The 25,080-nt window shown below is 41.4% G+C and overlaps 1 non-coding gene across 1 annotated transcript; it reads left to right on the top strand.

Annotated features, from left to right (window-relative positions):
- The first annotated feature begins 17,226 nt into the window (after positions 1 to 17,226).
- LOC119627760 (small nucleolar RNA SNORA75) lies at positions 17,227 to 17,363 on the top strand. The gene has a single exon (XR_005243995.1). It is a non-coding gene; the product is annotated as a small nucleolar RNA SNORA75 (small nucleolar RNA).
- Positions 17,364 to 25,080: the final 7,717 nt, after the last annotated feature.

The raw sequence follows: 25,080 nt of genomic DNA on the forward strand, positions 1-25,080 counted from the left end.
CCCGATATCCCAGCAAAGGTCTCTTACGAACAAGGACAATGTACCCCATAACCACAATATCATCAGCACACCTTTGTACGTGTGTGTTTTTGCACACTTTTCAGGGGCTTATTATTGTTTAGTCTTTTCAAGATTTTAAAAACAATAAAACAAGTAGGTTACATTATAACAAAATGCAAAGGGAAAGTGACCAAAGTGTTCAAGAGTAAATAAAACAGAGGGCTATAGGCATAATGAACAACAAGAAAACCCCTTCATTTCTGAAATGCTGCTAATTGGCTCTGAGTGAAATGAGCTGGAAACACAAATTACTGTGATGTGGTTTGAGTTCAGGTGTCTCCTGCTGCCAGAGAGTGTATGAGGCTGATGTGACTCAGAGAGACTGGGTCTCGGGGTTCAGATTTTATCCCCAAGGCAGAGGTGAGAGGAAAGTTTTAAACACGAGAGTGACATCATCAGCTATGTGAGAGGTGGCTCTGCATCTCCAGGTGGGTGGACGAAGAGGCTGTGGGAAGTGGCAGGCTGGCCGGGTGTGAGGCTTTGGCAGTCGCAGGAGGGAAGATAAAAACGACCTGAACCGGGGCTCGGGGCCTGACCAGGAAGGACGTCACTGTGGTGAATCAGAGGAAGCCCACCATCTGCTTCAGGCCCTCTGACCTTCTGGAAAACTACTGAATTGTGTCAAAATTACAAAAATAAACTATGGAGTTCTCAATGGTGCCTTTCCGCCCATCATGGAGAAAACTAAGCATGTTGCTAATTGGCATGCCTCTTATTTTGCATAGACATATTCCTAATAATAAAAACACCTGCAGTATCCCAGGAATGTGAAATCCCTTCATTTGGTTTGCTTTCACTGCAAAAAATCTAATAATTTTTTTCGGGATAGAGATGGTTGGTAATTGACTTAAAGAGTAAGAATATTACCTACCTCAGGCACAATTAGCAAATCAATTATGGTGGGATTAGATATTGACTTTTGCTTTAACTAGGTATCAAGAAAGATACCATTCCTGGAGGCCAGCATATTTTCATTTATATTCGGATAGCTCTCAAGTGTCTGATGAAGAAGTAAATAAGAAAATGTCTTGAGGAGCAATGGGTTTGTTAAAGATAACGTGTGATTTTGAACCTGAAAGTGTGTTGTAGATAGACAAGAAAAGGTCCTCCTTCTTTAACTACTACTGCTCGAAATTAACAACACCATCATTATCAGTGTATTGATTGTGCAGGAAAATGTGTTTACTCATGACATGCTCACAGATGCTCTGTGTTGGGAGTTGGGCTGTGACGAGGACCTCCTTGGGAGGGCAGTGAGCTCAGGATTGGTGGTGGGGCATCCTGGAACTTGCAAGGGCTGCTCCTGGGGTTGGATGTGGAAGAAAGGAGGAACCTGCAGGTTGAGAGGACTGGGATTGAAGGATCAGGTGTCACAAATGTAGAGGCTACACACAGGGAATCCAATTGGACTCCACACTGGGGAGTGGGCTGTAACAGATAAGGGGAAAGTGGGAGAAACAGGGCAACCAAGTCAAGAGCATGAGCTGGCTTAGTCTAGTAGAATGCTGGCTAGACCACACGGGGTGATTTACCTCACGGGGTGAGGCTGCGAAGGGGGCGCTTACATGGGGGGGGGGGAGGTGAAGCAGCTTAGACATTTAAGGGAATTTCCAAAAGGAAACCAAGTCATAAACAGAAAATACTTTTACTCAGGTATATAGGCATCATATGTGTGTTCGCATCACATTTCACAGTGATCCCCTTATTTCTGTTTCCTAGAGCTGCTGTAACTGATTACTGCAAACATGGTGGCTGAAAACAAGAGAAATTTATTCTCTTACCATTTGGGTGACCAGAAGTCTGAAAGCAAGAAGTCAGCAGGGGTGGTCCCCATGGCAGTTCCAGGGAAGAGTCCGTTCTTGCCTCTCTCTTAGCTTCTGGTGGCCCTGGCCATCCTTAGTGATCCTTGACTTGTGGACGGATCATTCTGGTCTCTGCCTCTGTCTGCACAAGGCTTTATCCCTGTGTGTCTCTCTGTGTCTGTGTGTCTGAAAGCTCCCTGTTCCTTTCTTTCACCATCCTTGAATTTAGAGCCTATTGTAAATTCAGCATGATCACATGCCGAGATCCTTAGCTTCATTACATCTGCAGAGATCCTATTTCCAAATAAGTCACATTGACAGATACTGAATGGGGGTGGGGTGGATGAAGGTGGGGAGGCTTAGGACTTGGACATAGCTTTTTGAGGACCCTGTTCACTCCTGTTACCACGCATATTAGTCTGTTCTCACATTGCTATAAAGAACTATCTGAGACTGGATAATTTATAAACAAAAGAGGTTTAATTGACTCACGGTTACACAGGCTGTACAAGAAGCAAGGCTAGGGAGGCCTCAGGAAACTTACAATCATTGTGGAAAGCAAAGGGTAAGCTGGCACATCCCACATGGCTGGAGCAGGAGGAAGAGAGAAGCGGGAGGTACTACATACTTTCAAACAACGAGATCTCATGAGAACTTACTCACAAGACAGCACTCGGGGGATGGTGCTAAACCATTAGAAACCACCCTCATGATCCAGTCATCTCCCACCAGGCCCCACCTCCAATACTTGGGATCACAATTCAACGTGAGATTTGGTTGGGGACACAGAACCAAACCCTATAGCCAGGAGTAAGAATAAGATACTGTACTGCTTATCCACCTTGTGCTCTAGACTCTGCAAGGAGAAAACTGAAAAGGATGAAAAAGACACAGAATGTGTCCACAGGTTGCTCATAGTCTAGTGGCAGGGAGGCAGGCAGACCCTATAGTCCAGTGTGGCCAGGGGCAGGAAAAAATGAGTAAATTTGCTATGAGAGCCCAAGTCAGAAGGGTACCAATCTTAGCCTGAGGTCAGGCTGGGCTGGGCTGGAAAGTGTTCCTGGAGGAGATGCAGGCAGAAAAGAACAAGGTGTGAAAGGTGGGAAGAGGCTTTCCAGATGGAAGATACAGCCTATGCAGAGGTGCAGTCAGAGGCAAGGGGAAGAGAGCATGGTGCAGGTCGGAGCCATGGGTCTGAATGGAAAGCAAAGTCTGAGGCAGGGTGGAGGGAAATGGGGCAATGAGGTAGGGAGGGCTCCAGGCACCAAAAGCCTGGCATATCAAGGCGGGAATTGGTACCTTGCCTTTAGAGCAGTGAGAAATCATGGAAGTGCCTTGAAAACTACGAATTGCTCTAGAAATGTGAATAAATGTGACTAACGCTTTTTGCTGTATGCTGGACATTTGTACTTTGTAGAAGAAATTATTTGCAAGAAATACAATTTTGGCACTAGAAGGAAAATATGAATGCTTTGGTATTGCTAAAATTACTTTTTTGAGCCAGCCTGACATTAAATTCGAAAAGAAAAATATTTGAGAAGAATGACTGAAAATGAGCCCCATCTTCTGGTAGGAGGGAAAATGCAGGAAGGCTGACTAGCAGAGTGGCAGTTGTGTTTCTGTTCAAATAGGACAGGGGCACCAGGACAGTGACTATCCCAAGGAGATCTCCAAGGAGATCAAAGCAAGGAGTAAGGTAGGGCTCCAGCCTGGAGAACCTAGACAGGGCAACTGGCCAGTTATGAAGTGAGATTCAAGCTCAAGCCTCATCATTGGGCTGGATCAAGGTGCCAGGCTGGGGTTGCTGGTCCCCAGTGATTACTTAGTCTCCTCTATGCAGATAACAAGGCTTCCATTGTTTATGGACATGACTGTTCACCCACTTATCCAGACTAGGGCACTAGAAGTGAAGCGTTACTAAAAGCTTCTCCCTTCTCTCTCACACCCTACCTCTTGTTGCTTGCTAAGTTTTGTTGATTTTACTTCTCTTCACTCATCCCCATTCCCTACTGCACTGTGTGGTTTGGCACCTTTGGCTCTCATGTGGACATAGTTCTCTTCTCCTAGCTGGACCTCACTCCTCCAGTCAATCTATGGCTCTAATACATCCTCTATGTAGCAGCCAAAGTACCCTTTCTAAAACACCAGGAGTCTGTCTCTCTAGTTTATTCTTCACCCCATGGCTTCTGCCCTCTCTCTACTCCCAGCTCCCACCAGGACTCCCAGTAGAGCCTGTGACGCAGACACCACAGCCCACCTCATTCCCTGAGAGGCACAGTCCTTTACACACCTGTGTCCATTACCCATTCTGTTGCCTCTGCCAAGACCCTCAACTCATCTTCAGGACTGGCTCCAATGTCTCCTTTTGCAGGAATTCTGTGCTCCATCAAACCCACAGTGTACTTATGGGCCATCACTACCACTAGACAGTGGGTTACCAGGAGGGCAGGGCTCCTTCATGACATTATCCTCAGCATCCAGCCAAGTGCCTGACCTATGACAAAGGCGACTCAGTGAACAATAGATGAATAAAGGGCGTAGATTTACTTTCTAACAGGGGCCTTTACAGTCCCAACTTTCACATATGACTGTGGTAGGATGTCAAGGTCTACAGCGCACTAGGGGGAGATCTCCCTCCACTCTCCTGGCATCATGCTTTCTACACTGATTCTTCAGTGCTATTGTACAGAGCTGTGCTGTCTACTCTACAAGCCACTGGTCGCATGTGGCTATGAAACCCTTGAAACATAGCCAGTCTGAAATGTAGCTAATTCTTTAAGTGTAAGATGTACCTCCCTGTTTTTTCTTCTTTTCTTTTCTTTTTTCTTTCTTTCTTTTCTTTTCTTTTTTTTTTTTTTTGAGATGAAGTCTTGCTCTGTTGCCTAGGCTGGAGTGCAATGGTGTGATCTCAGCTCACTGCAACCTCCACCTCCTCGGTTCAAGCGATTCTCATGCCTCAGCCTTTTGTGTAGCTGGGATTACAGGCGTGCACCACCACGCCTGGCTAATTTTTGTATTTTTAGTAGAGACAGGGTTTCGCCACATTGACCAGGCTGGTCTTGAACTTCTGACCTCAGGTGACTTGCCCGCCTCAGCCTTCCGAAGTGCTGGGATTACAGGTGTGAGCCACTGCACCCAGCCAGGATGTACCTCTCATTTTAAAGACTTAGTACAAAAGAAACAATCAAAATATCTCATGAATAATTTTTATATTGAGCTCACATTCAAATGATAATATTTTGGTATATGGGGTTAAATAAAATACATTATTAAAATTAACTTCACCCATTTCTTTAAACTTTAAAAAGTATGACCGCTAGACAATTTAAAATTACCTGCGTGGCTTGCATTCTTCTATTCCTGTGGGACATCACTGTTATAGAGACTTCCCTGACAAGAGCAAATATTTAAATTGTGACAGTACCATTTTTTCCCACTAGTTATAAATGTTTTTGTTCATTGTAAAGCATTTTGAAAGTGTAATGATCAAAAATAGAAATCTTCAGTAGTGACATCTCTCTGAGATAGGCAGATACGCATTTTGGGGATATTTTCTTTCATTATCCTTTCATGTAGAAAACAAAACTGAAACCACACTACATAGCCTCTTAAGCATGAAGCTTTTTTCACTTGGAAGTGTATTGTAAATATTTCACCGTGTTATTAAATATTGTTAGACAAAATGATTTTGGTGGGTACAGATCATTCTGGTAGAGGTTCAGGTTCAGGGTACCAAATGGCATTCCTCTTCTCTGAGTTTTAAACTGGTGGAGTGTACACCTAGATATCAACAACCAATGATAAATGAAGACCTGCTTTATTAAGGGATATTTGGCCAGGCTCCCAACAACCCATCTTTCATCATCTGGTGTAACATGCATTGGAGAACATAGCTTAGACCTGAATCTGAATCTTGAGACCTTCATAGTGTGTGTGTGTGTGTGTGTGTGTGTGTGTGTGTGAGAGAGAGAGAGAGAGAGAGAGAGAGAGAGAAAGAGAGAAAGAGATAGAGAGCAAGTGAGAACACACTATTTCCTAACTGGCCACATTAATGGGCACCATAGTTAAGGCCCCAGTGGGAAAAACCAACGTGATAGATGAGCCTCTGCCTTCAGCAGCCATATCTTCCCAGGTGTGTCTACCACATGGCAGCTGCAAAGCTCAAGCAAGTCTTTGGTATCCAAGGAAGGAAGTAAAAGAAGACATGGAAAGAGAACAAGAGTGCGTGTCAAGAATGTCCACTAACCATTATCACAGTGCAGTGTGACCCAGTGAATGTGCACGCTCTGGCCATGTTCAGCTGCTTCCATATTAGAGAAAAGTGAGTAGGAAGATGGAGGTGAAGAAAGGGCAGAAATACCTTCCCCAGAACTTCCTCATACAAGGAGAGAAGGTAAAATGCTTTTCCCTGTGGGCTGCAATGTGGGTAGAGGACATTATACTGTCCCAATAAATTCCAGATAGTATAAATTCAAGCTGAGGTGTTGCTTGCTGTCCTAGCCAGTATGGTGGTTTGGAATTGTCGTGTTGTCTTGGTGGATATTGATTGCCTCCAAGGAGTAGAGGTAGATGAAAGCCATGGCTGCTTCTCTTCCCCAAGGTGTTGCTATCAGCTGATATGTTACCGTGAAGTTTAATGAATTCTGCTGCCCAAGTGCCAACATTTATTAGCAAGCAGAACCCGTAGCAGTCCTAGGTCTGATCTTGTATTCTTAGTGAAGCCCTCGCTCTCTGCCCTTTGGCACTTTTTTTTTTTTTTTTTTTTTTTGAGACAGTCTCACTGTGTCGCCAGGCTGGAGTGCAGTGGCGTGATCTCAGCTCACTGCAAGCTCTGCCTCCTGGGTTCAAACAATTCTCCTGCCGCAGCCTCCCAAGTAGCTAGGATTACAGGTGCCTACCTTCATGCCTGGCTAATTTTTGTATTTTTAGTAGAGAAAGGGTTTCACCATGTTGACCAAGCTGGTCTTGAACTCCTGAACTCAAGTGATCCACCCTCCTCAGGCTCCCAAAGTTCTGGAATTACAGACATGAGTCACTGCGCCCAGCCTGCCCTTTGGCACTCTGAAGAGCACCTTGCAGGAAAGGTTTACTGAAGGCAAATGTTGCAATGTTCCATTTAGTAGAATTGGTCAGCTTTCCACTTGGATCAGGAAATAGCATCAGCTGTCAAGTGGTGTAATATAGTATCACAATGAGATCTAGGCTAGGGTGTCCCACTGAAGTAGACTGTTGGGTTCCTGAGATTCTTATCTTCCATTTACACTCTAGTGGAGATAGATGCATGTGTGGTATTTCTAACCTACCCACATGTTTTTTTTTTTTTTTTTTTTTTTAATTTATTTATTATTATTAAACTTCAAGTTGTAGGGTACATGTGCACAACGTGCAGGTTTGCTACATATGTATACTTGTGCCATGTTGGTGTGCTGCACCCATCCACTCATCATTTACATCAGGTATAACTCCCAATGCAATCCCTCCCCCCTCCCCCCCCCATGATAGGCCCCGGTGTGTGATGTTCCCCTTCCCGAGTCCAAGTGATCTCATTGTTCAGTTCCCACCTACGAGTGAGAACATGCGGTGTTTGGTTTTCTGTTCTTGTGATAGTTTGCTAAGAATGATGGTTTCCAGCTGCATCCATGTCCCTACAAAGGACACAAACTCATCCTTTTTTATGGCTGCATAGTATTCCATGGTGTATATGTGCCACATTTTCTTAATCCAATCTGTCACTGATGGACATTTGGGTTGATTCCAAGTCTTTGCTATTGTGAATAGTGCTGGAATAAACATACGTGTGCATGTGTCCTTATAGCAGCATAATTTATAATCCTTTGGGTATATACCCAGTAATGGGATGGCTGGTCTAACCTACCCACATGTTTGATCACTACTACTTTCAACAGTAAGAAATTATTTTAAATATCTCTAATGCAAAATTAATAAATCCCATAGTGTAGATTCAGAATTTGCTATTTGAAGTGATTGTCATAGAGTTTCTGGAATTGGAACTTCTGATAAGGATCTTTCAGATTTTAACTAACACTCCTAAGGTGTATATTTTCTGATTAGCATTCTTCAAAGGCTAACTAACCTACCCTATAAGGTAGATTGAAACTAATTTACACACACACACACACACACACACTACACTTCGTATTCTGATGTACTTTAAAATAAATTATTGATGTTTATTTTAAATGAAAAGTCTAAAACATTCTAGGGAATGGTACAATCCCAAACTTACTTTTCAAAGCCCTCAAAGTGAAAAAATTAGTCTAGAAACATTGTAAAAACAGATTTCTTCATGAGTTCCTCGCTTCAAACTGTGGGTTTGTTAAAACAAAAGAAGTTGAGCCAGGATAGGTTTGATGCATGACGTATTTTCTAGTTTTTCTTTTCCCAGCCCATTTTAGTATTTCCTTTTTCAGTGTCAGATATTTGGGGGAGAGGTGCAAACTGTTAAAAAATTTTATTAGAAACACAAAACACAACAAAACATCCCCACAAATCAGAACTGAACCAGCAATAGTAGAAATATGAAAAATTAGGTCTGTGGTTTCTCTTTGGTGGTGAATTGACTTTGCTGTTTACAGCTGCTGTTGCTCAGACTTTATGTGTCTTTTTGAGGATGTGCAAGCAGAGCTGACTGCTATTTGTTTCTGCTAACACAGCTCGATCTGGGATTCCTGGGGTTAGAGCGGATGTATTCTTTTATGAACTGAGTAATTAGTCCATCTGGTGATATTCTCAGAAAGGTGCTGGGACAGGAGAATTAACCTCAATCCTATTTCACATGGCTCTTATGGGAGTTAAGAGATAAAGTTTATGAAAGTGCTTTGTAAACTGTAAAGAGTTATTTATTTACCATTATTATGATTACCAGTAGCTTCATAAACCCTTTCTCTACACAACCTGGATGCTTGTGTGCATTTTATTAACAGATATGTATATAGAGAGACCCTTACATTTTCAGAGCTTATGTTTCAGTCAATGAATACATATGTATTGAACACCTACTAGCAGCAATGTGCCTGGAACAAGCACAGACTCTGGCTTTTGCTCTTGAGGTCCATCAATACCATGAGAGAAGCAAAATATACACAGACACAGCTAGAGAAGAAGACACCATTTCCTTAAGTACTACATTTGCTACTGGCTTAACAAAATTAGAGAAGGTAAATTCTGGGTGCCGGATTAGTGGAGGATATATCCCAGTCGATTCATTTTCATTTTAAGTATTTTTTCCATTTTTGCCTTCTCATTTCTTGGGAGTTAAAAGTGGACATCTGGGATGTATTTGGGGTGAGTTCAATTTTCATTTTCTTGAGTTCTCTCTAAAAATTTTCCACAGGCACAAGAGCAATCAGGTATTTGCTGTTTCCTTGATTTATATCTCTTCCCTCCCTTCTCCCCAACACCACCTTAGGTCATTTGATTTCCTGTTCAAACAGCAATTCCTCAGGACAGAACCTTTTGCCTTAATCTTTTACAATCAGCTTCAAACCATTCTCCTCTGTTGTTTGATGCTTGATGAATCTTTCGGTAATTTAGTGTCTGCTTTTGGCCCAGTTGAAATTCTTATTTATGTGCAGAAAGAAGAGCTCTGTAAGTTATAGAGGGATTGGAAAATTTTCTGAATGGCTGCTCAGGCAATGCCATAGCTTATCTGGGAAGAAAGGATGAGTGTGAGTGAGTGACTGTGTGTGTGTGTGTGTGTGGTGTGTGTTTGTGGGTGTGTGTGTCTGTGTGTGTTTTGCAGAGTGCTGTTGAGAAAACAGACTGAGTTGGAGGTTTTCTCTTCTCTTCGGACTTCCTCTGCCCTCTGTCTTAGGTTGTAATTTTCATTCTGCTTTCAGGACTTTCCCATCCTAAGGTATTTGCTGAGGAAAATTAACAAAGATAAAGTCATTATGGCTCCTAGTGATTTTAAATCTTTTATTATTCTTCTGATAAAAACAAAAGCAAAACTTAACAGCAATCCACAGAAGAGAGAAGCAACAGGGCCCCTACAACCCATTTAAGAGTCTAATTTCTAAAAGAGTTGGTTGAGTCTCAAAAGTACCATCACAACCCTCCTTCAATCTCTCTCCTAACCAGCATCACTGGACAGGGAGTGCAGGGAATGTTATGAGGAGAACGGGAGCCAGCTGGCCACGGCTCATGTGTGCATATCTGTGTTTAGAAGCCTCCTGCAACTCTCTTCTTAAGAGGTTTTGGCATCTTCTAGCATTCACCGCTGGTGCACGAGACCTGAAGAGGTTGAGCTTTTCTAAACATCTTGGCATCAAGGTACCTCCTGGACATTCCCTCGTGGTTTTACTGTCACAGATTTGAAGAATAACTGTCTCAGGCAGCCACTGAGTCACTCTGAGAACAGCACTTAGCAGAGTTGATATTCTTCTCATTTGCGTGATTATTTATTATTTTTTGCCCATGCCAGAATGCCAGTTCTCAGAGGGTGGTGGCCTTGTCTCATGTATTCTTCCAGAAGAGGTCCTAGCACATGACGGACGCTCAATCAATATTAGTTGAAGAAATTCCAGATTCCATAGACCCTGCCTTTCAACTAAGGGGAGAAGAAAAATCTTCTAAGATATTTGAGGAATGTGGATTTTCATGGGGTCGCTTTATTTAATGGTAAGGAATTCAGAAGAGGTACCAGCCTCCTGACAAATGTGACTCTGGAAGGTCCCTTGGAGGGTCACATCATTGGCTGTCATGAATGTGGATCTCTTGGATCCACAAGCAGAAAGGAGCAGCAGAGATGAGGTGGGCGGAGCAGGAGGCATGGAGATGGAGCATGCTGGGGACAGAGAGGAGGTAGGGAAATGTAGATAGAGAAAATGTGTCCACCTCCTGGGCTACAGAGTTCATATCTTTAAAAAGTTAATATCTTCAAAGTTAATAAAATATTTTTTAAAGAGACCACCCCAATTTATTTTATTTTCAGATTATAAATTAATGCAAGCTCATCATAAAACTAAAGCAGAATTCAAGTAGAGAAGGAAATCAGCATTAATCTCACCACTCGGTCAGTTCACTTTGTGAACATTTTGCTAAGTTTCTTCTTTTTTTTTTCTCTACACACTCATACTTCTCTTGTTTTGGTTTGACATATTTGATTACATAATGTGCACCAGTTTTGCACCTTGTTATTTTCACTAAATGCCATTAAAAGTTCTTTTTTGTTACTTAGTATTATCAAAAATGCTTTAAAACATCATTTTTAATGGCTACATAATCTTCTGTTTTATGGCTACATCATAAATCCTGTTGCACAATTTGTTTTCAGGTTTGTTTTTTATTTGTAATTATAGGTGAGTTAGTGATAAACATCTTTGTGAATGAACTGCTGCCCTCACTGTTTGATTATTTCATTCAGGTGAGTTGCCAGAAGCAAAATTACAGGGCCTGAGCAAAGGAAGTTTTTACAGACCTTGAAGCATGGTGCTGGATTGCTTTTCAGAGGCTTTGTACCAATTTACATGGAGTATTTCTATTTTGGGTCCCCCTCCTGGAACAGGGAAAGATTTTCTAGCTCGAGAGAGAGAATGACCTGTAGTGAGATTTGGATCAGAATTTCATGCTTTGTAAATCATTGATTTTAAGTTTCTCCCACTTTCTGTGTTTATTTACCTTCTATTCTCTTGCAGTAATTTTAGAAATGGCATTGGGAAAATTCCAGACTGTTTCCATGGTGTTCAGAGCAGACAGCAAAGGGAGTTTGGTCCGTGCTGTGGACAGAGCTGCCAAGAGTGGGGGACCGTGTCCTGTGATGGGGGTTGGTGGGGGAGGGGGTCCAACCTATGATGGCAAAAGGAGACCAAATGAGACGCATCATGGGAAAGGTGACACATGGGGTTGTAGTGATGGTGGCGAGGAGTGGAGATTTGAGCTGATCCTAAATTTTGGAGGTTCTCATTTTTGTTTTAACAAGAGTAGGATTTCTTGATAGCAGGCTGGACTGGATCAGTGATTTTCAAATTTTCCTTCCTCCTCCCAGAACTTTTGAATTCTGTGGTGGTGCTTGAGTTAAACAAACAATTTTAAGGTCATCTGCACCTAATTTAAAACTGTGTTAGTAGTAGTAATAAATATCAACACATACACATATAAATGTATACAGAATGTCATATTTTAACACCACATGGACCTGAGGGTAGACATGCACTAACTGGTTTTAGAGCAGACTTTGAATGAAGCATCTCTCTCTTGAATTGAGGAGGGCTCTGAGGTTGGAAGGGCAGCGTGATTTGACCAGCTGCTGCAGCAGCGGCAACATTGTCCATCAACCAAGATAGACTTTTATCTTGGGGAAAGTGAATCAGAAACTTCATGTTACAGAGTAAACAAAACAGAATATAGAGCCGGGATGCTCAAGCAGATCGAAAACTGCAAATGCCCTGTTTAACTCTCAGCTTCAATCTGGTCACAATATCCCTCATGTTCTCTTTGCTAGACTTTATTATATATATACAAATAGACACCAATCATTTTTGACTGTTATATGTACAGCGGGTCCATTTTCATTTGAAAGAGAGTTCCTCTGAGGACCCTTTCCAACACTAACATTTTCTGATCAACAGGCCGACTTTATTATCCCATTTGATGGATGGATAAGTTGAGGCATTAAGTAAAGTCCTGCGGAGAGCTGGCTTTGCAGTTTAGTCTCTGTCAGATTTTGAGCAAGTTAGTTTAGTTCCCTGAGCCTCAGTGTTCTCATTTCTAAAATGGGAATAATAGTACCACTCTGCAGTGCCGTTATGAGGGTGGAAATCAAACCCAATCTTTTCCTTTGCTCAGTGGCTAGGCTTTGGGAATGGGCATCTAATTCACATTTGCCAAATGCTGACTCCTCCCTCTTGTCCATGCTGGCCTCATTCTTGCTGTGACTCTGTTTAATGTACTCTGGTAGGTTTTAGGCATAGAAGAGGAAAGAAATATATGTATTGCCTACATACCCATTGGAACTTGGGATCCTTTAAAACATGCAGTCTTATTACAGTGATTCTTCTGTAACAGCAGTATTTATTTTCTAGTCTGGGGAACAAAAAGCCTTCTTTTCCTTTCTTCCATTAATACATTGAAATCCAGTAGCATAGAATCTCTTAGAATCATTTCTTGTATTGCTTCCTAACTTGACCTTAACATTCTGTGTGACCTTTCGAGCCCTTTTTTGTTTTTTTTAAACCTCTCTCAGCCTCTGCTTCCTGTAAAATGAGGTGGTTGGGTCAGGTGACATCAACAGTCCTTACAGCTTTTCAGTTTTTAAATTCTACAAAGACTTAGGAGTAAAACCTTGAAATGTTACGTTTCTTTTCTGCAGGGAGAAAAAAAAATTACTGTTATTTTAAATTGGCCACGTGGGGTCGCTAGTGATCTAAGAGACTGGTTCGCGAAGGTGGTACTGTAAATGTGCGGTGCTTCAGCGAACAGATTCTGGGGGTGGTTTATGAAATTTTCTTTTTGTCTCTCCCTTCAGCTCCAAAATTCACTCAAAGACTTGATCGCATCATTAGTGTTGAGGGAACCATAAGTAGCTGCCAGAGACTGTGTTCAGAGCCAGACCATGGTATCTCATGCCCACCTCAAAAGAAAAAGGAAAAAAACATGGTAATCCTGGGGTGCAACTGGCTCTCCTTTTAGACTCTAACTCAAGCTGCTACGTAATGTGGCCTTGCAATTCCTTGACTTAAGAAGTAGGTCCTGCAAAGTTAAACTGGGTGGCATAAAACATGCCTTAGTGATGGAGTCAACCTTTGTCTCAAAGAATCTGGAGTTATCAAAGGCAAGAGCATAGCAAAATTCTCACTGAAGAGCCAATGAGCGTCTCTCTTGGCAATTTTCCTGGTGGGCTTTGCTGATGGTTGAGGTGGGGTGGGGTGGGTGGCAACAGCCTTGAATGACTGTAGAAATCAAGGAGGGTTCATTAAACAAAAAGTAAATAAAACAAAACAAAAATTTGGAAAGCTTAGTATCTTCCCACACCAGGGACAGTGTACCCACAGCACGCTTGGCACAGACCAGACGCTTTATGGAAAGTCAGCTGAACCTTGCCCTCGGGGTGCAAGGAAAAAAAATGTCTTTTCTGCCAGAAGTGTTGTATAAACATCCTTTTCCTACGATCCTGGATCCTGATCCTGTAGCTCCAAGACCCAGAGGAGTGTAGGGAAAGTGTCTTAATGGAGACGGATTTCGAACTCCTGCTGTCCCTTTTCAGATCGTAAATTACTGTTAATGCTGTTTATACTCTTCCCCCTTCCTCCCTTAATAGTTTTAGAAACAGTAATTGACAACAAAATAGAGCCGCAAAGGGTGTAAGGGAGCCCTGCTTGGCTGGCTGAGAAGCAGCCAACTTAAGTGTCTGCTCATCGTGCACGTACCTGCAGCAAAAGTTAAAGATTTACCTACCCAGGTGCCCTTCCTTGCCTGCCTTTCGTCATTTTACTGTGATGGAGCAGGGTACGTCTCAATTTCAATTAACTGGAAAGAGAAAAGTTGTGTGTGTTTGTCTGCTTGCTTTTTGTCCACCCTGCTCCCTGTATGGGAGGCTGCACAAAGCTGGTGTGGGCTGTGGAGCCTCGGGAGGAAGCTGCTCAGAAGTGGATCCCAAGATCTCTGTGGTTCTGTCTGCCTGGGTGTTGTCTTGTTTTGTGGTGCATGGTCCCCGGAAGCAGTTTCCTAAGACAATTCCAGTGTGAGGAACATTCCCAGGCTTGAAGTTGGGGAGAGCTGGATTTAAATCCTAGATCAACCTACTTATTTAGCTGTCAACTTAACCTCTTAGAGCCTCAGTATTCTCCTCTGTAAAATGGGGGATAATACAGGTTGAATATCCCTCATCCAAAAATCCAAAACCTGAAATGCTCCAAAATGCAAAATTTTTGGATTTCTCATCCAAACTTTTGTCATTGAGTGCTGACACGACGTTCAAAGGAAATGCTCATGGGAACATTTCAGATTTTGGATTCTCAGAGTAAAGATGCTGAACCCACAAGTATAATGCAAGTATTCTAAAATTAGAAAAAAAATCTGAAATCCAAAATACTTCTGGTCCCAAGCATTTTGGATAAGGGATACTCGACCTGTAACAATATTCCCCTAAGGGAGTGGTTTGGAAGATTAAATAAAACTGTGTTTCTAGAAAAAGTGACTGAGGCCTAGCAAGACATCCATGAATGCCTGTTCTTTTTTCCCTCTTGACTTGTGCTGTCCAAGATGGTAGTCACATGGGGCTATTGAGCACTTGAAGTCTGGCTACTTGAAACTGACAAGTTCTGTAAGTAGGGAATACACACCAGATATCAAAGACTTAGTAGAGAAAAAAATAATGTAAAACATCTCATTAATAATGTTTTATACTGATTATATACTGAAATTTTAATATGTTGCAAATATTGGATAAAATGTTTCTTTATTATTATTATTATTATTTTTGAGACAGAGTCTCTGTTGCCCAGGCTGGAGTGCAGTGGCACGATCTCCACTCACTGCAAGCTCCACCTTCCGGGTTCACACCATTCTCCTGCCTCAGCCTCCCGTGTAGCTGGGACTACAGGCGCCTGCCACTGTGCCCGGCTAATTTTTGTATTTTTAGTAGAGACGGGGTTTCACCATGTTAGCTAGGATGGTCTCGATCTCCTGACCTCGTGATCCACCCGTCTTGGCCTCCCAAAGTGCTGGGATTACAGGCGTGAGCCACCGCGCCCGGCTAGATAAAATATATTCTAAAAGTTAATTTTACCTTTTTTTAACTTTAAAAAATGTGGCTACTAGAAAATTCAGAATTAGATATGTAGCTTGTATTTGTGGCTCACATTATGTTTCTCTTGGGCTGTGCTTCTGTAGTTTCTCTTTTACTCACCCTCTATTCAAATTCTTTCCTTCTCTTAAGGCCTTGCTCAAGCCTTGCTGTCTTTTTGGGTCATTTGGGTCGATCTTTCCCTTCCCTAAAATCTCCTAGGGGTTTTGTCATGGAGGCAGTCACATAATGTGTATTTGTGGGCTGAATTTAAGCAGGAAAAGCAAATAAAGTGTTTAGCCCAGTGGCACATCACAAACAAAATACTATGATTTTTTTTTTTTTTTTTTTTTTTTTTTTGAGATTACCATCGGGGTCTGGCTACCTAGTTCAGACCTGGTTTTCTGCTGCTTTGCATCCTTCTTATGTGTTTAGTCTCTCTTCCTTGTGTATTTAGTCTTGTTGAATATGCCTGTGAGGATAGAGAACCTGCCTGTTTTCCCTGGGTTTGTTCTTAACCCACAAGGCAGCTCTAGCACAGTGGATTCTCCCTTGTGATTATTCATGGACAAAGCCAGCACCTGTTGATTGACTTGTCATCTTGGAGTCATTTGCCATTCTTTCCATTCTTTCCTTCATTCCACAGATTCTTCTTGGGATGCTTTTTCACCATTCTTTCTTCATCGAGCTAACTCTTTTGCATCCTGAAAACAGTAATCGAGGTCAACATGTATAGCACTCACTATATATTCACCATATTCTAAGTAGTTTATGTATATGAATAAAATTAATCCTCATGGCTGCCCTGTAGGGTGAGTATTATCATTTAACTCATCCTTCAGATGAGGAACCTGAAACACAGAAATTGAGTAACTCATCCAAGGCCGCAAAACTAGTGAGGGGTGGGGGCTGGATTCAAATCCAGTACTACAGTCCCAGAAACCGTAGTACTCTGAATCACCAGGCTCAAAGTCACCTTCACCACAAGCCCTTCTGGAGCACTGCTCTTAAATTTTCAACATACCACTTGGCTCTTCCATCACACCCAGCCCCACGTGAGTATCTGTCATAGGCCTTATCCCATATGATTGCAGTCCCTGGTTTCCTCTTCAGTTCCCCTCATTGCCCTGTGATCTCCCTGAGGATCTCAGTGAATCCTGGTGAAAGAAGGAGCAGCCTTTAGGCTGCAGGGGACAGATTCTCCCAGGATCCAAAGACATGAGACTTAAAGAAGTTCTTCCTCTTTCTTGTCATCGAACTGTTCATTTTTTTCCATACCTCTTTCAGCAATCTGTAACCATCTTGTTTGTTTTCATTTACTTGATTAAACAAAACAAAACAAAATAAAAAAACCTTTCGTTCCCCCCAAGAATGAAGACAGAGTATTTATCTGTCTTGTTTGCTGCTTTACTTCAGTGCCTGACACAGAATGTATATTCAGTAAATATGTGTCAGGTGAATAAATAAATGAATGAATTTATTGTGCTTCTATTATGTGCCAGGCACTGTGTAGACACCATGGTTCTTGCCTTTACAAGGTGAACAAGTTTGTGGAGGGTGACGGGGAAGACAGGGCAAGAGGCAGTAACTATATAGAAACGGAGAAAGAATGGGGAGCTTGGCTTCTCATTGAGCTCCTTTCTGTCCATTGGTGGCAGTTGAGGTATTTGCATGAGAAGAAGAGGGAATTCACAGAACTAACATTATTTTACTTTCTGTCTTTACAGAGGTATATTTGGCTGTTTTGTGAGACATTCTGGGAAGAAAAAACAAACAAACAAAAAAGAACAGGGAGTTTGGAGAGCCAAAAAGAAGAAGGATTTAGCACTGGGTGAGGGGAAGTCCAGAAAGGATTTCTGCAGAAAGTGACAACTAAGAGACCTGAAACATAGTTGGGAAATGACCAAGCCGAAGACAAAGGAAAGAGCTGAGTAAGGAAGGAGAAGAGAGATGTTTCAGGTAGAGGGAAGGAGAGGTAGGAAAGGCCTGGCAATCTGGTTATTTTCAGGTCTGTTGGGTGCAAATGCTAGAAAGGAGGAGCTTCATGAATTTTGGGCACCTTGATGTCCAAGCCATGGCAGAATTGGACTTCCCTTCATGTGTTCCTTTTTCCACCCCCCACCAGCTGTCTTTGTTGCCTTCATTGTTCCCAAAGCCTCCTTTTCATCCTTGTTTCTTCCTGGCTGGAATAGGTTCAGTGGAACCATATTCCTCCGACAGTTTGCATTGCTTCACTTGCTCAGGAGTCTGTAGCACTGCCAGCTGCCTCTGGGAATGGAATTTCTTACATTTATCTCATGATCTATACTTTTCTGTCTATTTTTGCATGTTATCCTTTGATCCTCGCAGCAACTGTGTGAGTTCTCTCAATTCTTAGCCGAAACCTAAAACGTGTCTATTCTCAGCCTCTTACCCCCATCCCACTGCGATTCTCCTAAGTGTACTACTCCTTTCCTCTTCCCTACACAGATGCTTGAATCTGCCAAGAAATTTGTTTCCCTTTCTCTCTCTATGTATATCATTTAAGAACCCCTAAGCCAAAAACACACCATCTGATGAATACTTAGGCCAGTAGGGTACAGTATTTATACTCAGATCTGCACTTTTGGTATGTTCTGGGAGGTCAGAGATATTTGGTCTTAGATTTCATACTTTGTGTGTTTCCTTTGTTTTTGAGACTGTCAAGGTCTATTCTGTCTTTGGACAGCTTGGACTACTTAGATTTTCTTTTCAGAGTGAGTTTTGATGTGTCTGCTCATGGGGTCTAACCACTGGTCCTAGTTCTACAGTTAGGTCCAGGAGGGCAGAATAGCTGAGTAGCTACATGCATCTGAATCTTGGCTTGCCACTTCCTGCCAGCTTTGGGAGGCTATCAAGACATTCTGCTTTCTGTGTATCAGCCACTCCTCTGTAAAATCAGGCAAATGGTAAGTATGCAAACTCACTGAATGTTCGCTGTTATCATCATCATTATTATTACTCCTTGTGGCTATAGTAAACAAGAGAAGAGTGGGCTTAGAATGGCCCGGTGTAGTATACCTGGAGCTCACACTTTATGAAATGCTAATTTTACTCACCTCTCAGCAAAAGGGAAGAAATACTCTTAAGTCAAATGCATACCGTTCCAGGTTATTTCTCTTAGAGATTTGATACTATCACTCTGATAGTGAAGTTTTAATTGATGCAGCATACTTTCTTCAAGAAGCTACAATCTTTCCCTACATTCTTAAGATTATATCACAATAGTATTTATAGATACAAGGTATAGCTGGTGGCAGCTCTCTTTTGTATTATTTTTAATTGACACATAATAGTTGTACATATTTATGGAGTACATTGTGGTATTTCAATACATGTATACAATGTAGAATATCCAAATTAGGATAATTAGCATATCTATCACCTCCAACATTTATCATTTCTTTGAGATGGGATCATTCAAAACCTGCTCTTCTAGCTATTTAAAAATATATGATAAATGGTTGCATTTAATTATAGTCACCCTACAGTGCTCTAGTACACTAAAAGTTGTTCATCTTATCTAGCTGTGCTCTAGATCCATTAGCCAACCATTGGCCATTCCCTCCTCCCACCATGGCAGTGGCTCTCTTTTTGCCGGCAGGAGGGGATGCCAGCATGGGTGGCCTTATCCCCTGGGCATGCTCGCTCTGGATAATGGCCTTGAGTGGGAACTTGCTTTTTACCTGTGAGCTGCCATTGACATCCACTGGTAGGGCCAACAGCGTATCCACCAGTAGCAAAGAATTATTCTTTGGGAAGCACACAGTGGGGAGACAGAGGAAGCAGGACTGTTGCCAGCAGGAGAATGGGTGAAGGGAATCCATCCAAGTAACTCTCCTCTCCATGTGCCACAACTAGGGATCTTTCGGAAAGACGATGGGTGAGCTGGCGTGTGGCAATCAGAAATGGGCGAGTGTCCTGGAAGGGGAGCCCAGGAGCCCAAGATGCAGGCCACGTACCTACCCAGACTCCTCCATGTATGAGTTGGGAGCAGCATGAACATTTCATGGAGATCTGAACTCTATCACTAGTGTATCCTAGCCATTTAGGATTTTTTTTTTTTTTAAAGGAGGAAATGAAGGAGAAAGAGAATGGAATTTTCCTTCCTTTCTGGGCAGAGATCTCAAAGCACACAAATTGAAACAAATGAGTAAATACTATTCCCTTTAAACTACAGTGTAGTTAGACTTGATGCATTCAGAATGTAAGTAATGTCATCTCCTGATTCTTTTGTTATGAAAGGAACCTGAATTCAAGATGACAACTGATCTGCGAGGCTTTAGCCAGAGGAAGTTAAGCTGGACAAACAAACCTGGATACTCCCAGTCTACTTGTTAAAAAATTATTTTCTGATTCTGGTTTCTATTCGGCTGTTGGGCAAAACAAATGCATAATTAAGAACTTCACCTTTGACAGTTTAGCTCTTCTTATTTTTTTTTAAACACAAATAGGAATTTTCCATTTTCATATAGTAATATCAAGATACTCTGCTACATTGAATCCACCAGTAGGTTTTGAAAATAAGCATAACAAATCATATAAAAAATAAGAAAATCCACTTTTAGGGTTTTAGATTCATGCCGTTTAATTGTTCGTCTATTTTCATGATAAGGTGAGACTGGTCTCGTGTCACCGGAGGGACTATATCCTGCTGTTTTTTTTCCCATCCTCATTTACAATGATTATGTTATCAGGCTGGCCAGGCAAAAGGGTGGAGCAACTATAATTTCAAAGCAGGATTAGGTTGAAATAACGAGGTCACCAAGTTGTGGTTACCAAGGCAACGTCACATCTAAGAATATGGGATGCTTCTAGGAGATGAGGCAAAGCCTGGAGCTTTTCTCTCCCTCTTGTGCAAAAATCACCCACTTCCTAGATAAAAATTGCTTATTAATTGCTTTTAAATGTACTTTATTCTTTATTTTTAGGAATCAGTTTATAAATTATAACCTGATTTACAGTTCGGTTTTTAAACTAGTAATACATATCAGAATAATCATTGTTTTCTCCTCTCTTTTGGATTCACATTTACTTTTTTCAAGTTTCTTTCTTTCCTTCATCCTTTCCTCCCTTTCTTCCTCTCTTCCTCCATTCCTTCCTTCCTTCCCTCCTTTCTTCCTTCTTTCATTTCTATTTTAATATTGCAGGAAAAAGTCATGGAACAAAAAAGAGGAAATTGAGAGTTGGGTGCTCTGTTTAGACCTTGATATGACAAAATTGTGATAAGTGACAGAAGCTGTAACCTACACCCACCATACTCATTTGACCCCCTAAAAACTACTGAGCACAGGCCGGGCGCGGTGGCTCAAGCCTGTAATCCCAGCACTTTGGGAGGCCAAGACGGGCGGATCACGAGGTCAGGAGATCGAGACCAACCAGGCTAACACGGTGAAACCCCGTCTCTACTAAAAAATACAAAAAACTAGCCGGGTGTGGTGGCGGGCGTCTGTAGTCCCAGCTACTCGGGAGGCTGAGGCAGGAGAATGACGTGAATCCGGGAGATGGAGCTTGCAGTGAGCTGAGATCAGGCCACTGCACTCCAGCCTGGGCGACAGAGCGAGACTCCGTCTCCAAAAAAAATAAATAAATAAAATAAAATAAAATAAAATAAAATAAAATAAAATAAATAAAACTACTGAGCACAAGCGAGAACAACCTTGGTCTTCATTGTTGTTTTTTAAAATTTCAACCTACCTTTACAATTGTGGACTATGGAGGTAAAGCAGAAAAGAGGGAGAAGACCCACAGTCTGTTTCTGATCAATATCAGCTATCAGTCCGAACAATTCCCACCAATTACCTCTTTTTTCCTCTGTATTCATTTCTGTGTCTCAGTTTTTCAGATGATAGCTTCAAGTTTCTTCATTTTATAAAAAGCAGGCTTCTTTTAATATGGGCTTGTGTTTGTGAGGCACGGATTTTACATAGGTCTCTTTTTAAAAAGAATATTTCTGACCTACGGTTGAATCACTGGACATGGTGTAGTGCGACTGGAACCCTCAGATTCCTTTGCATTACAACATGACTGCTCTTTAGGATATGTTAACTATTCACCTTTTGCCCTGGCTTTGCATAAAGAATATGAAGTGTGCTTGAAACCATGCCAGTGTGCAGTATTTTCCGCCTCCTGGAAATCCACGTCAAAGGAGTCTCATTGCCTTGAGAATGTGTTTAGTTTTCAGCCTGGGAGGGTGGAAACCTTACAGGCTCTAGAGCCTACCAGATCTGGGTTTGAGGCATTGCTCTGTGACCATGGACAGGTAAAGTCACATCTCTGACTATCTTCACAGGGCAGTGTGAGGACAGAATGAGATTTCATGGAAACAACTCTTAGCTCAATGTCTGATGGGCAGCTTGGGTCTCAAAATGAATCTCCTGATTCAAAAATAATAAGGATGTATGTGAAGTTAATCTTTATCTTTCCAGTCTCGCTCCCTCCCTATCTTTTCCCTCTTTATCCTTGGAATAGTTTTTATAAAATGCAAATCAGATTATATTGTGTCCTTGCTGTACTGGGTTAAATTGTGTCACCCCAAAATTCACTTCCATGTGGAACCTGGGAATATGACCTTTTGGAAATAGGATCTTTTTGGATGTAATCAGCTTAATATAAAGTCATAGTGAATCATGGTGGCTCTTAAATTCACTGTGACTGGGGGTTTTACAAGAGAGAGATTTGGACAGAGATACCTACTGAGAGAAGGCCATCTGATGACAGAGGGAGGGTTTGGAGTGATGTGTCTATAAGTCAAGGAACACCAAAGATTGCTGACAGTCACCAGGAGCTAGGAAGAGGCTAGGAGGGATTCTCCCCTTGAGCTTTCAGAGGGAGCATGGTCCTCACCACACCTTGGTTTCAGACTTCTGGCCTCCAGGACTGTGAGAAAATGCTTTTCTGTTGTTCTAAGCCACTTGGTTTGTGGTCATTTGTTACAGTGGCCCTAGGAGACTAACACACCTGATTAAAATCCTGCTGTGGTTCTTCCTGTCATTGAAGTGAGGTCCAGGGCCTCCACCTTGCTCAAGTCACCTAGGATCTGCTCCCTGGTGGTATCGCCATTCATTTATCTGAACTTGATGCTCCATTGGTCCCGATGGCTTTCGATTGTGCCAGATAGAGCTCTCTTTTACCCTTGAGGTGGCACCATCTGCCCATCTCTTCTTAGAACATGCTCTCTCACCAGTCACCTGGTTAACTAGAGGTATCAGCTGGATGTCCTTTCCTCTGAGGTCTTTCTGATACATAGATTGTGTAAGCACCCCTTCAAGTACTCTTACAATGCTCTTCAACATTTCTCCAGTTACTTAGTGGGAAGATTGGTCTTTCCTGCTAGACTCTGAGCTCAAAGAGGTAACAACGAATTCTTTTTCTTGCTCACTTCTGTGTTCCTGTGTCCCAGCATGGCGTATGGTATTGCGCATGCCCACGGTTAGTATGAATTGAATGGTGCAATGAATGAATGACCAAGGAAATAACTGTTTGGCATATGGTTAAAATTCTTAGTAAGATTTGGTGAGAAGTTGAAATGCTGTGGAAGAAGTTGAAGTAGCCAAGTGGAGATATTTTAAACATACAAATTCATATTATACACAATGTTTTGCAGTTTGCTTTGTTCATTTAAAATGTACCATGGAATTTATCTTATATTTGCATACATAGATAGATCTCATTCTTTTTTATTGGCTGCAAGATACTCTATTTTCTGCATGTTCCATACTTTATTTAAGTAGCCCACTAATATTAGAGATTTACATATTTTCCCGTCTTTTGATATTAGAATCAAAGCCACAATAAACTGTATTTTTGTGAGATGTAACTGTTGGATACCTTTTTAAAGGTGGCATTGCTATGCCTTTAAAAATGTTATATGGTCAGACTCTAACCCAACCACAAACTTATTAGAAGTGACCAGTTGCAGAAAGAGAATAACTTTGATAGGAAAAAATTAAAGGCATAGAGAGTGCATGAAATAGCTATTTGGCAGATTATTACAGATTTTTTTGTCTTAGATCTACCTATTTCTTTTTTTTATGTGGGCCAACAGGGTCTAAAGAAAATGGCTGTTAAGGAAGAGAACAAATAACTCAGTTAAAAAATGGGCAGAGGACCTGAATAGACATTTTTCAAAAGAAGACATACAAATGGCCAATAGGCATTTGAAAAAAATGCTCAGCATCACTAATCATCAGGGAAATGCAAATTAAATCACAATGAGATATCACCTAACACCTGTTAGAAGGGCTATTATCAAAAAGACAAAAGATAACAAGTGTTGGCAAGGATGTGGAGAAAAGGAAACCCTTGTATACTGTCAGTGGGAATGGAAATTAGTGCAGCCTCTATGGAAAAGAGCATTGAGTTTCCTCAAAAAATTAAAAATAGAACTACCATATGACCCAGCAATTCCACTACTGGATATATATTCGAAGGAAATGGAATTAGTATGTTGACGAGATATCTGCACTCTTGTATTCACTGCAGTATTATTCACAATGGCAAGACATGGAAACAACCTAAGTGTCCATTGATGGATGAGTGGATAAAGGAAATGAAGTATAGATAAACACTGGAATACTATTCAGCCTTAAAATCAAAGGACGTCCTGTCATTGTGACACCATGGATGAACTTGAGGACATTATACTAAATGAAACAAGCCAGGCACAGAAAGACAAATACTGAACGATCTCACATATGTGGAATCTAAAATGTCCGACTCATAGAAGCTGCCAGCAGAATGGTGGTGGCCAGGAGTTGGAGTGGGAGATAAGGAGATATTGGTCAAGTGTTAGAAAGTTTCAGGTAGACAGGGTGAATAAGTTCTGGAGATCTATTGTACAGCATGGTGACTATACTTAATAATACTGTATTGTATACTTGAAAATTGCCAAGAGAATAACTCCAAAATGTTCTCAGAGCAAAAAATAAGTATGTGAGTTGATGCGTATGTTAGTTAACTTGATTTAAACATTTTACAATGTACACATATGTCAGAACATCACATTGTACATTGTAAATATGTACAATTTTTATTTTTCAATTATACCTTAATAAATCTGGAAAAAAGAGAAAGAAAAGAGAAGCCTTCTAGACAAATTCTGAAATTATGATTCTAATTATTATTATGTTTTCTTTTATCAGCCGTATGGCTAATTTTTATATTAGCTAGATTTTTAATGTAGTGTATTAAAGAGGAGAATCAAATTAGCTTAAAAAACGAGTACTGGCTCAAAACAATTTTGCATTATTAAAAACTAAGCACAAGCAAAATCTTGCTTGAATTTCAGAAAGATTTAGTAATCATTTTGAGTTTTCTATGCTAATCAGGAGTATGTGTGTCAAAATCCTTTAAAAAAAACAGGACATTGGCCAGATGCGGTGACTCACGCTTGTAATCCCAGCACTTTGGGAGGCCAAGGTGAGTGGATCACGAGGTCAGGAGATCGAGACCATC

This window comes from Chlorocebus sabaeus, chromosome 27 (genome assembly GCF_047675955.1).
Source record: "Chlorocebus sabaeus isolate Y175 chromosome 27, mChlSab1.0.hap1, whole genome shotgun sequence".
Lineage (NCBI taxonomy): Eukaryota > Metazoa > Chordata > Mammalia > Primates > Cercopithecidae > Chlorocebus > Chlorocebus sabaeus.